This window comes from Aulonocara stuartgranti (genome assembly GCF_965226115.1).
Source record: "Aulonocara stuartgranti genome assembly, chromosome: 4".
NCBI classification, from domain to species: domain Eukaryota; kingdom Metazoa; phylum Chordata; class Actinopteri; order Cichliformes; family Cichlidae; genus Aulonocara; species Aulonocara stuartgranti.
The window spans coordinates 16,560,509-16,575,722 of record NC_138942.1 but is presented as its reverse complement, the minus strand read 5'-3'; the positions used below and the strand labels follow the sequence as shown (position 1 = coordinate 16,575,722).

Below are 15,214 nucleotides of genomic sequence, written 5' to 3'. Positions count from 1 at the left end.
AGTCCAAGTGACTACTTGTCCTAACTTGATGTGCCAGGACCAATATGGAAAGTTGAGCATGCTCTTTTTGATATGCTAGGCAGGAATTCAGAAAACACATCCATTCAATCTAATATTTTACCTAATTAATGTAGAGCTATCCACCCACTTAATGCTATCTGCTGACTGGGAATCATTGGAGGGGCACCACACATCACATTTACCTTCACTCACTATACAGCCATTAATGATTTAAGCTTAGATAATACTCCACTGTGGACATGGACAGCTGGAAACCTGACTGTTGAGTGCTCATCCTGTTATTTTTCTTTTTACCTCCACTTGAAGTCCACTGCCTGGGGCACAGGCATAGTTGCACTGTAATGTAAATTCTCTGTGGACTAGTCTACGTGGTCCCAAAAAACAGGCAGGCACACGGACGTCTGTACGGATCCTTACGCTAACCATCTGATGATGAAATCTGAGTGAACCCTAGTGGACGTGGGAAATGTAATTCCTGCTTAAGCTTACCTTGATTAGTGGACATTTGCCGTTTGCTATTAGCTGAGCAGCAAAACAAATTTAAGCAATAACATTTGCAAACTTAATGGTTGCAGCTTTTGTCTAAAAGTACAGAAACTAGCCAATGCACAGGCCTAACAGGCCTTCAGCCTGGCAAAAAAAAAAAAAAATGGCACCACATGGATTTAACTAAACAAGCAGGTATGAGTCTTCCATTGCAAATGGATGACCAAGTTTTTCCATCAATGGATTTTTTTCCATTCCCTGCAGACACATAATTGGCCACCACAGAGTACAGACCTCAATCCCATTATGAATCTTTGGGGATGTGCAGAGGAATAGGCAGCAGTCTGAGTCTCCAATCATCAACTCAAGATCTTGGTGAAAAATTAATCTAAACCTGGGCAGATTTAAAGGGTGAGGCAAAAGCCTATTGAAATGATGTAATGGAAAACCTTAAGCAGGCAGGACCATAGCTGTGTAATCTTGCTGGCCAGTAGGAAGGTTGTTATTGGTCAGAACTAGCTTGGCTCAGCTACAAGCGCATAGCTTGAAGCCTGGCAAGGCTTGTGATCGTGATCTCCCAAATCCATTGTTCCTTTAAGATATTTCTGTAATATTCTGTTCACAGGGACAGGACAAACTGCCAGCATTAAAGAGGCCTAAATGTAGGGAAGCAACCTAGATTTTGAATTTCTATTCATGGATTGCTCCTTAAAGTTGCTGCAAGCCTTCAGGGCATTTAGAAGAACTATTTAAATTACATTCACATCTATGTTTTTATTCAATATTTACCAAGTAGACCCACAGTATCAACACAGCCTGCAAAACCAGCATCATTAAACGATTCCAGCCCAATAAACAGCTCGAAATATCTAATCTCCTTTCTTTGCGGCTCATTTTTGACAGTGAAGTGGTGCACAATAGAGGCTTCGACACAGGGGCTCATTAGCATATTAATGACATAAAATAACAGGGGGCGGTTTTCAAACAATGGTTCTTCGTGTTGAAATGTGCCATTTTTTCCCCCCTATATCTAGCTTGTTGAGCGTGTGATCAGACACACACTCAACAATAGTGGCGGTAATGAGAGCCTGCAATACCCTCATGAGTTGTCAGCAGCTGAAAAGCTCCATTTCTCATTCTTAAGTAGGACACCCACAATTCAGCCATTACATTGTGCTGTCACAGGCAGTTTAAAATCAGGCTTGACACGAGAAATCTCTCAAAAATCCACCTGTAATAAGTTGAGCCATGTTCTGCGAAGATTGCGTGAAAGAAAAACCAGACCACTGCAGATACGATCATGTCATAACTTCATGCGGAAATGACAAAGTGCTTTTAGCAAACTGTCATTAGACAGTATTTGTTGGGGATTATTTTCAGCCCTGGATTAATACACATTTGGTGATGTGAAGTGAGTATTTAAAGTTAAGCGGGGTTGAGTCAAAGCAAACTACAATGCCTGTGTTCACAGTAATGAAGGAACAGATTACAGCCTCCTCGTTTTTGAACCATGAATGAATGGTGTATATAAAAAATATGGAACATCACCGGGACGGTCCTTAGCTCATGACATGCCATGTCAAACACAAGTTACAAACTCATGTTTCAAGCAGGTCATGAACAATTAACAGTTACGGGTAAAGTCCAGGTGTATATGTGAGACCCTACACTTTAAAACTGCACTGCAATTTCCAGGCCGGACATATACAGGGCTTTCATGACAAGCGCAGTGTGGCAATATCAAGTGTGTTTTCCGTGTGGTAAAATCTCTCTGTGTGATCGAACCAACACAGACTTCCTCCTTTCTCTCTAAATCGAACTTCCTGTTTGTCAAGATAGTTACGACAAGACGAAAGCACCATCCATTACTCTCGCTCTTGTTTAGTGCAAAGAGAAATTCATGCATCTTCGCCAGAGTGAATTATTTTTCCAGCTGCAGTAAATCATTGTGCAGCCCAGTATGTTGCTTTGTCAGTGAGTGCTTTTATAAAATTGTAATTTATATAAATAAAGAGAGAGGAAGGAAGACAGAAAGTTTTACAGTCAGTTGATGACAGTTTAATTTTAAATTAGTCCACAAGATTTCGTAAGGAAACGCAAATTTCTGTAGAACTTATCAGTTGCTAATTTGCATTTTCTTCTCCACACGTCAAACCACAGAGGTGCATTTGAAGTGAGGAAATTTAACATTTGAATATTACTTGAAAAATAATTGTGAACTATTTTGGAACCTGGCTGCAGGAATTTGATCGCACTCGGTTGCAATCAAGTCGTGCTGGGGACAGTTTTGGCTCATGCCATGTATGAAAGTTGCCTAAGGTGTCACCACCTGGTGGGGTGCCAAAGAGGGCGAAGAAATAGTTTGTCACTGCTCCTGATCTATCCTTAAAAGTCCGCCGGTGACTTCCATTTGACTGCATATACTGCTAAAAACACTGCTCACACTGCAGTAAACAGTTGGTGCTGAGAAATGACTATACATACAAACACTTTGCAGAGGCATGACTTTTACATAACCTGACGTTTCCAACCCCACCACTCATCTGCTTACACTGCAGAGTGAGAATCATATAGCTTACTGTTGTTCCCTGCAAACATTACATGATCTTCACTGTGAAACATTAATATCTTCCCCGAATATGGTAAATGTTTATCATTAGGTGAAACAAAAGAGGGACAATGACATAAAGATTAAAAAAAGGATTGTGTCAGGGAGGAGCAATTCAGACATTTTGTTAAAACGAACAGCTATAAATACATATGTTTGCTCTAGAAGACACACTTTACATGCCCAAGCTGCAGGAGGCACACACACAGAGGTTATTAAAGAGGAAGCCAATAATGAATACTAGTTTATGGGAGTCTTTTCTCTGAGATCACTAAATGCCTGCAACAATATGGTTACCTTGAGTAGCAGGGTCCATATGAGTGTCCCCAAGTTCAAATGAGCATCAGGATCGTGGAGACCGGTGATTTAAGTGACTTTGAATATCACATGGTTCTCTGTGCCAAACAGGCTGGTCTGAGAATTTCAGAAACGGCTGATCTGGTGAGATTTTCCCACACAACCATCTCAAGGGTTTGCAGAGAGTGATGCTTTGAGCTGAAGGAAGGCAACAGCAAACAAGGTATGCAGAAGAGCATCTCTGAATACACTACACGTTAAACCTTGAAGCAGATGGGCTACACCAACACAACTGCCACACCTGTGAGTTAAGAACAGGAAACAGACGCTACAATTCACACAGGCTCACCAATTGGTCAATAGAAGAGTGGAAAACACTGCTGCAACACTCGGTGTAAACTACATTAAAACTCTGATCGACCGTGCTTTGTATCCATGCTTCAGGTGGTGGTGGTGTAATGGTGTGGGGGATATTTTCTTGCCATGCTTCTAGCCTGTTCACCAGCAGCTGCGTGACGCTGTCATGTCAATATGGACCAAAATATCTCAGAGGAACGTTTCCAGCACCTTTTTGAATCTACATCATGATGAATGATGCCAGGTCAGAAGACAAAACAGGGTTCAGCCTTGTAGTAGCATGGTGCACCTAACAAAATTGAATGCATATTTTATTTTTAGCAAAACCTTAATTTCAAAGATCGTATTTAAAATAACCATAACTGTAGCCTTACGGTCTGCATAAATGCTTCCCCATCACAATACAGCATGTAGGACACAACCTCTCTCGTCATTAAAGTAACTGCTGCCACAAAGTTAACAACACACCACGGTCTAAAATATCAATAAATGCTACAACATAAAGGCCTCTGATCAAAGCTATATGAAGAATGTTTTTAGTCTAGCAGCCAATCAAGAGCAGTTAAAACCAAATTAATGCCTGTGAGTCTCTTACACCGTCATCAGGAACGTTTGTTAGAGTTGCACTGCCCATTATCGTATATGCTTTCAGCCTGCACCTGCTTGGTAAACAAAACAGGGAGATGAAAGTGAAAGAGCTATAAGGCACATTAGTATGACACCAGCTATAAAATGGTCAAAGTGGGAAGTTAAGGCTAACAAAGACAACTTTACTTCCCAAAACTTGCCAGAATGCACTGACATTATATCTGAATAGACAAACTGCTTCTCATAGGTACTGTAACATAAATACATAGTAAACCACACTGGCTTTGTCTATAACCTTCCTCTTATTATTCCCATAGAGCATGCATATTCCATTGTTTTCATATTTCTTTATTTCTCACTGATCGTACTCTTTCCCCAGGACGCAGAAAGTACAACAACACAATAAACGTGCAGACGACTGTTCTTTTGAACAGTACAGGATACATCCATAAGTGTTAACAGGACTAACACATCACGCATGCTGACCCCCGTCAGAGGGGTCAACTGCTGACTCAGAGACAGCTTGTCAGACGGCCTGGAGCTGAATTTATTTTAAGTTTAAACTAAAGGTAAACTGCAGCTGAACCATGAAAGTTCACGGCCTGCAGCGAGCAAACGTAAACATAGAAACACAGCAGACCCGTCCAATTGCATCCAATTCTTCGGCCTCACAGAGCTGGGAAAACCTGTTTTTAGCTCATATTGTAGTAAAAAACAACAGCTTATTGAGATGGTTCAGCTGCCCCTGTTTGCTTCCACCCCCAAAGCAATTTGTCTAATTAAGCCTATGAAAAGTTATTAACCCCTGTCATGCAGAAAAACACGTCACAGATGTTTGTGTCCTAAACACAGAGTGTGTGCATGTATAAAATGTACACAAGTGAAATTCCACGTATGCTTTCAAACAGGGAAATGTGCTTTTACGCTAATGAGATAGATGTTTGGTACTGAGTAATAGAAGTCGAGATGAAGGAGACAATTAAGGAGAAGAAAAGTGAGGCAGGGAGCGGCGCTCAAGGCCATGGATCAATTTGAACGCAACTAACTCACAGATATACACAAACACACACACACACACACACAAGGTCAAAGAAGGGAGGGGGTGTCTTACCTTGAGATTTTAGAGGCATTCAATCTTCTCTCGGATCACAATCTGCTCGGACACACACAGCACAGCCATGGATCACGATGCTGACGTACCTGGGAAAACAGTGGAAAAGGACTGTCAGGTTCAAATGTGTCCATCAGTCCCTCATCGGTCTCTTTCCTGGAAGACTGTACACACTTTTAATAAGTCAACCTCCAGCTCATAAGGAACTGGTTCAGATGTGGACACTGGACACAGACCGCACCCCCCACAAAGAAAAGCAGTGTCATTACAGACCTGCTATGATCCATTCCTGACATAAAGCTGTCCTAAAGTTACACAATGATCAAAGCACGAGAGATCTACTGCTGTGTGTGGATCTGATGCTGTGGCCTGATCTAAAAGCAGAGCCCAGAGTGAGAGAAGCTACCCATGCAGACCTGTGCAGCTCACAGCAGGCTTCATGGATAACGAGCCTCAGCTGATGCATCTGTCACCTGCCAGCAGACACAGCCACTTCCTATAAACCCGTCTCATCTACTAGCTGCGACTTACAACATGGTCCAACCACTGAGACATCGCCACAGTTCTCAGTGTGCTCTGATAAAACTGAGGCATCCTGAGAGCTGTAGAAAGTGTGGCTGCTCTATAAAGAAATCAACATTTTTTTTCCTCCTTTAACATACCAGGAATATTTATAAGGTACGGCACCTACAGCTCCATCCGTCCCTTTGTCCTCCGCACGTCTCGGCTTCAGCTCTGCGCTGGTTTATGTCTGACTGTAACGCATCCATGGGCGGAACAGGTGATACCGAGAGCGAAGTGACAAGAAGACAAACCCCAAACGCACCTTTAATCACACCGTGGGCATCGCATCATCATCCCCAGGCCACTGGCTCGCCCTGCTTCCAGGCTTTGAAGCTGCGTAACGCGATGCGAGTCCCTGCGTGGAGCGCTTTTATCTGCAGCCCGGAGCCTGCGGAGGGACGGGGCACGGCGGGGATGGCTGCCGAAGGCTGGCTGGCCTGAGAACCCAGCCGGAGTCCGAGCACACAGACAGCGCCACAGCGATCAAACCTGGCTCCCTGTGCACGAGTGCGCCAGCTCCGGGCTTGTACTGATTTTAGTGAATGGCCGATACTTTGCGCCACACCCCCCTCCTTCCTCACCAATTACATGATATTTACACCCAAATCAGGACCCGATCGTCGGCACACTGGTGATTCATATTTTATAGTGATGCAGCAGGAGAGTGCGAGTTGCGTCACGGCGTTGCAGTATGCCCACAAGACGCGGATTTCCCTCCGCAAACAGCATCAAGTCTCTCTGATAAAGAGCTGCCTACAGCTGAGAACCTGATCAGATGATTAAAACACAAGGGCTCCAAAACGGTTAAAAAACCCAGCTTTATCCCCTCATAGACGCCATGTTTTGTTTTGTTTTTTGTTTGTTTGTTACATTAACCAGCAAGTTAAAAACCAAACAAAGAAACAAACAAACAAAAAAAAAAAAACAGAGAGCTCAGCCTACCCCTGGATCAAGTCCACTACGTGTACAGCATTTCTGGCACTGAGGAGATCCGTCTAAATTTGGGTTCCTTTAATCTGATTATATTATCTTGAATAGGCTGCCACCTACTGGATTGATGTGATTATATCAAGAGAAACCGTCCACGTGCGTCCTTTTTTGGATTTTTGCCCAGCCGGTTCATCTTTCATCTGATATAACCCGCACACTAAAATCGACTGATCTTCCGGTTACAATGCAGTAAGTTTGTTGCATATATCTGTGGTTGGATCAGAAGTGAGTCCCAGCAGCAACCTTCCTTCTGTCGGTGGAGGGGGCCATCTAGTGGACATCAATGCTAACGCTGGGCCGCAGAAAAGCATTGATTGCGTTCAAAATTCCATAAATCAACTCAAATCCCAAATAAACGATGCAGTGTTGTAAAGCCAGTCTCTCTTATCACAGTTTGCTGATTAAAGTGGAGGCCCTGGGGGAGGACCTGGACGACATCTTAAGGTAGTTTAGATAAATTTTTTTTTAAAGCACTTTGTAAGTGTAAGAAAATTTAAAAGAATGCCCCGTTGGAGCTTCTTAGTTCATGACTTGTGGTTATGGTGGCGTTGTTTCTTGTTGCTGTAAATGTGTTCCAGTCCTTCATTAGAGAAGCAGCTTTCCAGAAGACACCACATACAGTACTGTGCAGAAGTCTTGAGCCACATCCGCTTTCTTTACAGACTTTTTTGTGGTTTTGAAAGTGGTTCTGAGCAAAGGTTCTCCAAACGATCTGAAAGTGAAAGGTTTTTCCCCCCCTCTTTGGACATTAGCTTTTTTTTTAAAAAAAAAAAAAAGAAAAAAAAAAAAAGAAAAAATCATTTTCAGTCCGGTACTTATACCTGACCATTTTGTTAAGCCAACTACCACCTATGAAGCATTCAAGGATAAAAAGTCACCTAAATTGAGACAAACTAGTGTTTAAATATACATAACAGACTTAGCAATGAAGCAACTTTAAACTGTATCTTTATAAATAAAAGATAAAAGAAAAGGCAGAGCTAAAAATAATAAACTTAAAGACTGTCTACAGCAGATGAACAGCATCTGAAAGTCAGCAAAGACCTTCAGATATTTAGATACTCAGATACCTGAGACATGTATCTGGGCCTTCAGCTGATCCATCTACTGTTCACTGAAGCCTTGTCAGAAAAGGTCTGAGTGGACAGATCAAGAAGCCATTCTTAAGGAAGGGAAACAGGGTGAAAAGGCTGAAGGATGTCAAATTAGACAAGAACTAGACTGAAAATCAGTGGAAACAGGTCTTATGGACTGATTAATCCAAATTTGAAATTTCTCACCACAGTAAGAGTCAACCGGTATCTGTAAAACACAGTGGAACTGCAATTCAGCCATTGGTGTTGAAAATTTTGTCAAAATTGATGGAATATCGAATGCAGAAATGTACCACCAGACTTTGATCCACCATGCAATACCACCTGGAAAGCATTTGATTGCCAGCTGCTGTTTTTGTTTTCAGCACAACAACAATCCTAAACAACAAATCGAATGTTGAAACTGAAATTTTACCTATTAATGCATGTGTATAATAAGCAGTAAAGTGTAAGAAAACATTTAATTTGAATTGGTGTGGAATAACAAAGGATGGAAAAATTGTACAAAGCTCATGGTGAATAATCAACATGTTGTTAAAACAACTGGCCAATAAAGGAGCATCCAAGAGAGTAAATAACGCTCAGGAGGGATTCACTAAATCTAAAAATTGTTTAAGAATATAAGAATTGTGTATCAGTATACACAGATGTGGAGTAACATGCTGGCTTTTCTCTGAAAGCTTTTTTCACCTCAAAACATATTCTGTGCCTCCAACAGCAGCAAGGCTCCACAGTGAAGGAGTACTGTTACAGGTCACCCACTGAAAACCTGGGTGCATTATGGGGGAAAAAGCCACAACATATCAGAAATGAAAGGTGAAACATTTTGCTTTCAAAACTACAGCAGTTGTCTCCTCATTTCCCAAACACTTACAGAGTTTTTCTTATTACTATTATTATTTATTTTTCTCTGTTTTTAAGAAGAGATGATGCAACACGGTGGTAAACATGCCACTGTCCTATCTTTTTTGTTGAAAGATGCTTTCGGCATGAAAATAAAAACTAAGCGTGTATTTTTTTCTAAAAATATGTGAATCTGCTCCATCATTTGATATATTGTGGTTGTCCTACCTTGAACTGAATATATGTAAAGCGCTTTGGGGTCCTATGGACTAGAAAAGCGCTATACAAATGCAGGCCATTTACCATTTACCAATATAAGGTTTAAATGATGCACTTGGGGATTAGCCTGTTCACCTTCAGGCTAGAGTGAGAGCGATGTCAAACTGAACCATTTATGTTTCTGATGAGATACTAATATCTATCTGAATGCTCATGGTGTTAATCCTCCTCTGATGGGTTAGACTGTAAGCAGGATGGTCTTCTGATTCGCTCCAGTGTCCCTGCTGTTAACAAAGACTTCAGTCTATCTATCCATCAAGGTAACATATTAAAGCTGAATGCATATAAAAGAGAAGAAACAAAGGTTCTAACAAAGAGTAACCCGTGTTTTATATGTGTATATATTTTGCTATATTTTAAATTGAAAAGACACATGCAAGAGTGCATAAGGACCAAGGTTACAAAGCAGCAGCTGACACATGGTGCATGAGGTGGATGTCTTGCAGACTGCCTCCCATCTGTCTCGACAAAGTTGTCAAATCTTCTTAAAAACATTTTACTTGTTGTCTGTGAAGGTTCGCAGTCATTTTACTTGTTGATAAGTATATATCTAAGTCTTACTGGGTAAACAATATTTGTCAGCTCTTTAAGCTCTGTGTGGAACTTTGGGCTTATTTTTGACCTCCAATTCGGCCTGTGACTAAGGGTGTAATTACCTGTTATAAAGGGCAATTTTAATTTGATTTATTTGAAACCACAATGTAATTATAGTTACATACATTTACCTACTAAAAGGTAGGTGCACTACAAAAAGGGGGTATCAAGTCCAGTTTCAACAGGAAACAGAGAAATAATTATGCTGTAAGTAAATTTAAGTAGTGAGTAAATAATTGTGATTTGTTGTCTGGCTCTTTGTGTTAGTCCTGCAACATGATGGTGACCTGTCCAGGGTGTACCCTGCCTCTCGTAGCTGGGATAGGCCCCTAATTTAAATAACTTTAAAAACTTGGTGTCTCCTTTAGTGTAAAAAAATTAACTTGTTGACCCTATTTGTAGGTAATTATATTGTAATTTCAAACAAAATATGATGAAATTGCATTTAATTACAGGGGAATTAGACCCTTAGTCGCAGCCTATTTGGAATGTTTAACAAAAGAGGATCTTCCAGAAGAAAGTAGCAGCAGGTCTGGATTTGGTATAATAGCTTCTATTATCTAGTGTTTATTAAAGACAAAGGGTATAGAAGTTTGTGTCATAGTTTTTCTCAGTTTGTAGTTAGATACAGTTTGATGATTATGATGGAAAGTTACAAAGGCCTTAATTCCCATCTGATGCTCAAGAATCTTATCTAATATTTCATGTCTGAACCATCATTTTAACCCCAAAACTGTGATGGAAAATTGTGAAAAGGCTGAAATCCAGGACGACATTCCTTTCTTCACCTCCCACAGGGAGGATGTCATGGTTCAAAACACCTTCTCTGTTTGAGTCCACCCACAACAGCACGAATGGAGGGAATTAAACACCAAACATCAAACTGGGCAGCATCAAACCGTTTCACCCGCACCACATTTTGTCATTATAGCCTTTTTCCAAAATGGGGTTAAATTCACACAATACTCCATAATGGCAAAGTGCTTGAAATTCTTGCAAATTTGTTAAAAATGAAAAACAAAATGTAAGGTCCCATAGCTGACAGCGCATGTCAGAGCACCAACCAAGTCATGAAGTCCAAGGAATTGTCAAGGCACGGATCTGAGGAAAGGTACTGAAAAATTTCTCCAACATTGAAGGTCCAAATGAGAACAGTGGCCGTAAATTTGGAGCTACCAGGACTCTTCCCAGAGCTGACTACCTGCCCAATCTGACTAATCGGGGTAGAAAGGCCTTAACTGGGGAGGTGACCAAGAACCTGATGGTCATTCTGACAGAGCTTCAGCCTTGCTCTGTGGAGAGAGGAGAACTTTCCAGAAGGGCAAGTCACTCCTCATTAAGAGGCAGATGACAACTAGCCTGGAGTTTGCCACCTGAATGACTCTCAGATCACAAGAAACAACATTTTCTAGACTGATGAAGCAAATATTGAACTCTTCGGCTGGAATGCCAAGCGTCATGTCTGGAGGAAACCAGGCACCGGTCATCACCTGGCCAATTACATCCCATGTGAAGCATGGTGGTGGCAGCATCGTGCTGTGTGAATGTTTTTCAGCAGCAGGAACTGGGAGACCAGTCAGAGTCGAGGGAAAGATGAATGCAGCAATGTATATAACAATGCATTATTAATAATAACCTGCTCCAGAGTGCTCTGGACCTCGAACTGGGGTGAAGGTTCATCTTCCAACAGGACAACAATCCTAAGCACACAGTCAAGATAACAAAGGAGTGGCTCCGTGAATGTCTTTGAGTGGCCCAGCCAGAGCCAGTACTTGAAACTGACTGAACCCCATCCAACCTGATGGAGCTTGAGAAGTTCCCCAAAGAATAAATTGAGAAACTGCCCAAAAATACATGGACCAAACTGGGAGCATCACACTCAAAAAGAGCTGAGGCTGTAATATCTGCCAAAGGTGCTTCAGCAAAGTACTGATTAAAGGCTGTCAATATTCATGTTATATATAAATATAATTTTTTTTTTTACAAAACTTGCAAGAATTTCAAGCTAACATTTGTCACTTTGTCGGGTATGATGTGTAGAATTTTGAATACATTTAATCCATTTGGGAATAAGGCTGTAACATGACAAAATGTGGAATAAGTAAAGCACTGTGAAAACTTGCACTGTACTTGGACACCATATTATGTTGAACTTCAAAGGTCACTATGGTTTTTAACTCTGGAAACCGATGGACACCAAATGGCTCATCATTTGCATCTCATTGAGGTTGTCATCACACTCAAAGCAGTAAAAAAAAAAGAGGAAGAGGAACAAAAATGGGTCAATTATCACTTATATAACAAGGGCTTGGCCTTTTTGTAAGGTTTCAGTGGCTCCCTCTACCTCTCCAAAGTTATTTAACAGTATGATTCACATCAAAGCACCCGGGACCCCTGCTGTTAAACTCAAAGGCCAGACAGCCAATCTCTACTCTGACGCTCTAATAACCATCCCTTTATGAACTTCATAAAACCCACTCCTCGCTAGATCACTGCAGATGGTGGGCCAGGCTAATAGCTGGAAAAGTAGCACAGACCGCCACCTCGCCTGGACTCCTTTGAACTGAACCGTATGCAGATTGAACAGGGGGGGCAACCATATGCATCTTTCTGTGTGCATTTGAAAAGAGGAAGACTAAATCTCTCGGTGTACGTGTGAGAGTGTGTACTTGTGTGTGTCCTCACACTTATCCTGTCACAGCAGGGGAGAGACATGAAAGCCTTTCTACAGTGTTTGGTAATTGCAAAGTCCTGCGCGCTGCCTAAACAGCACAAGAGACGACACCCTCATCGGCACACGGATGGTTCTAGATATCAGGTCTTGCATTAAAAGTAGTAAGAGATGGTGCACACACCTTAGGACCGACTGACCAATCAATACTCTTGACTATATAGAAGTACGTAGAATAGGGGAACTTTCTTTTTACCACACAGGCTTTTCTTTGTTGGTGTAACCTTTTAAACTGAAAGGGGGGGAAAATGAGGGCTTAGGTAGGCCAATGTGTTTGAGAGGAGAGGTTATGCTAAAAAGGGGTTAGGGGGGGTAGTGAGTTGCCACCTTTTCATGTTACCTCTCTGCTGTTCAGCTTTATAACGAATGTCAGCGCTGATAACAAAGCCTCATTTGCATATCATAATCCCCATCTCTCGACCTTCTGATCAGGTGTACTTGGAAGCAGGCTGTGTTCTTTCAAATAAAAAAAGAGAGAGAGAAAGAGATAGAGAGCGCGAGAGGAAAAAACTGTTCACTTTAAAAGCTGTTTGAAGTTCGCTGCCAGAGTTCAAATAACACTAAAACATGTGCATGGCATTGAGTGGCTGATTTGTATTAAAAAGAAGAAAGGCGGAGGGATGAAAGGAGGTCAGGGAGGGGAGACTAAAGGAAATTTCAGGAGCTAGTAAGGCCAAAATCCTTTTGGATCCCATGTCACTAAACATGCAGAAGAGCAGACCCTTTCATATTCAACCTTTGAACTTAAACTTTACGTGAAGCTTAATCTAGCTGCACTAAAACTTAAAATTTGATTTTTGCTTTGCATTTGCAATTCTCCTATTACTGAATTGCAAGAAATAGGCAATGCTATCTTCATTTTCATCATCACCAAAGAAGCTTCTTTCTTTCACGCAAACAGACAGCTGAGCAAAACTCCTCTGCCAGGCTTCAAAGAGCTGCTGCTGCTGGGTGATGCAGAGCAAGCGAAACAGGCTTGGATTTGTGGCAATGCATGCTCCAGAGGTCAAGGTATGTGTCTGTGAGTGAGTGTGAGTGTTATTAGCAACTCTGCATGTCATGGCAACAGATCCAAAGGTCACGGACCACCCCAGCTGTGTGTTCACACACTTCATCATCGACCTCACTGATCAACAGTGGCTCGACTGTTCGTACAGAGCACAATGTTTGGATGACTACCAATACACCGTGTTTCTGCCCTCTCAGTGTCGGACACTCCCTCTTGGCTTGGACACACTGCTCTCCACGGCCCTATGGTTTCTGAATCACAGTTGTGAGGACCAGACGTTCTTTCCCATGTGTGAAGAAGGCCTCCAGCAGAGCCGCTGAAGCTCTTCAACGTTCTCATAGTCCTCTGTTTGGCCGGAGTTGTAAAGCCAGGCCCTGGGAGTCGCCCGCCTCCACTCTGATCCACTCGGCTCAGCTCTGCAGCAGAGGCTGTCCTGCCAGCTCCTTTATCCCAGCTACCGCACACCCAGGGAAGGCCAAAGCCAGACTGACAGTCCCCCGCTGCCTCTAGAGCCTACGTCTCACTTCCCTCTGTAGCCGCCCACCACCCCTCTCAGCTTTTCAATCTCCGAAGCAATTAGAAGGAGATCCCTTTCTTTTGTCGTCTATCTGTGGAAAGAGGGAAAGCAAGAGAATGAGAGAAAAAGAAGAAGGAGGGCCAAGTTGTTGTTGATGGTGGAGCTCAGGCCTAGCCAGGAGCCACTTGTGAAGCCCTGGGTATTAGGGCTCACATGGTTTGTTTGGAAAGGCTTCTCCAGGGGCCAAAGTGGGATTACGTTGCAGATTGCAAGTTCCCATGGAAGAGGCCTATACCAATGAGGGCTTTGGTGGGTGGGTTTCAGGTTGGGGGCCATAGAAGAGGTCTTTATGAGTTTGGGGTCTGTCTGAATGGAAAGGGCCAACTCCCAGCATGCTAGCCTTCCATATTAGATGGACACAGAGAGGCTATTGAAGTTACCCAGACATCCCCCTTTATTTCTTTCCTTTTCTGTCCTTCTCTCTCTCTGTAATCTTGAAGACTTTGGTGTTTGCAAAGAAAGAAAAGAGTAAAAGACTGTTCGGGGAGCTGAAACGATTCCTGTGTTCATTTTTGTGACAAAATTTGATCTGTGATTTTTGAGCAAACATAATATAATATGACCGTTAGAAGCTTTGATTTGGTTTGAACCACAATGGCCACGGCTTTGAGAACACGAGCCGATTAGGTTGAATTATTTCAGCTGAATTTAACAGGAATTCATTTAAAAAAATCATCTTTATGTAATCTTTTTAAATTATTCAAATAAAAACCACTCCACTGAAACCGCTTTGCTTAAAGTGTCTAGTGACATTCTGATGGCAGCAGACTCTGGAGAGTACACCGTTCTGGTTATGTTGGATCTCAGCTCTGCTTTTGATACTGTTGATCACAGCATCCTGATAAATAGGCTGAAGGACTTGTTTGGGATTACTGGTGTTGTTTTAAAATGATTTATGTTATATCTATCTGAGAGATCCTTTACTGTCTGTATGAATCATGTGTTGTCTGAAACATCAGTTCTGCCTTCTGGGGTACCTCAAGGATCTGTTTGAGGTCCTATTCTCTTTTTGCTGTATATACTCCCTCTAGGCCAAATTATCAGACGTTACAATAATATTTCTTT

General features: G+C 42.0%; 1 protein-coding gene and 1 long non-coding RNA gene across 7 annotated transcripts in view; one reads left to right on the top strand and one right to left on the bottom strand.

The window, feature by feature from the left end:
* tex2 (testis expressed 2) overlaps positions 1-7,164 on the bottom strand; it is a 30,493-nt gene extending 23,329 nt beyond the window's left edge. The window contains exons 1-2 of one of the 6 annotated variants that reach the window (XM_082530141.1): positions 7,083-7,164; positions 5,469-5,557 (exon numbers count right to left, since the gene is read on the bottom strand). The gene's annotated coding sequence lies outside the window, so the exon portion shown is untranslated. The other 5 variants (XM_082530140.1, XM_082530139.1, XM_082530142.1 and 2 more) reach the window with 5 other exon arrangements.
* Positions 7,129-13,834, top strand: LOC309704776. The gene is made up of 4 exons (XR_014276371.1): positions 7,129-7,211; positions 7,416-7,466; positions 13,465-13,574; positions 13,770-13,834. It is a non-coding gene; the product is annotated as an uncharacterized lncRNA (long non-coding RNA).
* The last annotated feature ends 1,380 nt before the right edge of the window (positions 13,835-15,214 follow it).